Here is a 2129-nt window from a genome sequence, read left to right on the forward strand (position 1 = left end):
GATTTTTTTTACTTTCGGAAAAGTTTTATTAACACATTTCCTTTAAAAACAGCTCATACATTTTTTACATCATTTATACACATACAAACGGCAACAAAGCATAAAACACAGCATTTGAAAGTTACATTTCAATTTGTTAAAAAGTATGTGTTGTTAAAATCAATGAAAACAACCATAAATAAAAGTACTTTCCTTGTAAACATCAAATCTGTAAAAGCCATTTAAAATGTGTACTAATGATCTAACAAAGGTAAAAAAATTGAAGACATGAAAAACATGTTAAAAAGTCACTTTGTTAAAAGGCTGTCTTCGGTCCCTTGTACAGGAGCGGGGTGAGTCCTTATCAAACGCACCTCATCCTGCTCCTCTGAATAAATTACCGTCCCCTCCGTCGGGGCCCAGAGGAGATCCCTCCCCTAGGCGCATCGCCCTAGGCGCCGCAGCGCTGTCAGGCCGTGGCCGCCGGGACCTAGGGTGTTGTGGGGGACCCTTCGCCTGGGGTCGAGGCCCCCTTCCTTCCATACCACCCCAGGGCTTCCGTGGCTACCATCGCCACTGCCTGGGGGGTGGTCTCTACGCTTTTCCCTACCAGCAGGTTGCGGGAGGACCACAGTGCTTCCTTCAAGCACAGGAGGGTGGGCCAGTACTTGGTGAAGGCCTTATTTATACCGTCGGCCCACTCCATACAGCACGAGCTGAGGTGTTAGGTCCTCCCCTGCTGGCAGACACAGGGTTATCAGGGGGCCTGCTTCCTTCCACAGGTCCATGGCAGCTCTGCACTCCCAGAGCATGTGCCTCACCGACTCTTCTTGGCCGCAGCCTGGTCGGGGGCACGCGGATGTCCTCGCCATGCCGCGTGAGTGCATAACGGCCATCACCAGGAGGATCTCGTGGGCGACCATCCAGGACAGGTCCCGATGCCGATTCAGGAGAGCAGGATGGGCCACGTTGCGCCAAACCGTTGTGGACACACTGGTTCCCGATCTTGCACAAGAGAGAGGAGAGAGCGGTGTTTAGTGAAGACCGTGACTGTTTCTTTTTCCAGTTTAAAATGTCTTAAAACTTCTGGAGCTGGACGTAGTGTGTGGGTAACAGGAAAGAGACTGGGGCTCGCAGGTCGACTGGGATCAGCCTCAGAGTCCTGAGGTAAGATCCCAGCCAGAACTGTGCGAGGGCCTGAGTCTTGTTGTTGACCGGGGAGGTGGCAAGAGTCAGAGGTAACGCTGTGTAGCGGCTGCCCAGGAACAAGCAAGCCTTTCCCCCCCTTGGACCTGGGCCTCTTTACCAGCTCCCTCCTGAGCCTCTCCCACAGGAACTAAAAAAGCATCCGCTCCAGGTCTAAAATACTCCTTTGAGGGGGAATAAAAACATAACTGATTAATAAAAGCACAGGTAAAATCACAGCTTTAATGATTAAAACCTTGCCCACAAAAGTCAGCTGTCGCAGTCCCCAAAAACCCAGTCTCTGTCTTACTGTCCCCAGGATCCCACTCCAGTTACCGATCCCTCATCCCCCCCGGTCAAACTTTACCCCCAGTACCTTTATGTCCGTCATTTTGACTGTCAGAGGTAGTCTGGTCAAGTCTGGGTCTGCCCACGGTCCGAGAAATTGGGCCTCTGTCTTGTCTCTGTTCAGTCTCGCCCCAGAGGCTCGTCCGTGCCAGTCAGTCTGTAACGGTTTTCTTCCTGGGAAGGAGAGGAGGACCAAAATGCAGCGTGGTTATTTATAAACATCTTTAATGAAAGATGAAAACATGTACACTATACAAAATAAGAAAACGTGGAAAAACCGAAACAGTCCTAACTGGTGCAAAACACAGAGACAGGAACAACCACCCACAAGATACCTAAAGAATATGGCTGCCTAAATATGGTTCCCAATCAGAGACAACGATAAATTGAGAACCACTCCAGGCAACCATATACTTACCTAGAATGGCGGCTCTGGCGGATCCTGGCAGACGGGAGACTCTGGCGGCTCTGGACAGACGGGAGACTCTGGCGGCCCTGGACAGACGGGAGACTCTGGCGGCCCTGGACAGACGGGAGACTCTGGCGGCCCTGGACAGACGGGAGACTCTGGCGGCCCTGGACAGACGGGAGACTCTGGCGGCCCTGGACAGACGGGA

At 51.6% G+C, this 2129-nt stretch overlaps 1 pseudogene; it reads right to left on the minus strand.

Annotated features, from left to right (window-relative positions):
* Window positions 1–385: 385 nt before the first annotated feature.
* LOC149981692 (uncharacterized) lies at window positions 386–1720 on the minus strand (annotated as a pseudogene).
* Window positions 1721–2129: the final 409 nt, after the last annotated feature.

The sequence above is a fragment of the Oncorhynchus mykiss genome, chromosome 8 (assembly GCF_057628025.1).
Source record: "Oncorhynchus mykiss isolate SJ-2025 chromosome 8, ASM5762802v1, whole genome shotgun sequence".
Taxonomy (NCBI): Eukaryota; Metazoa; Chordata; class Actinopteri; order Salmoniformes; family Salmonidae; genus Oncorhynchus; species Oncorhynchus mykiss.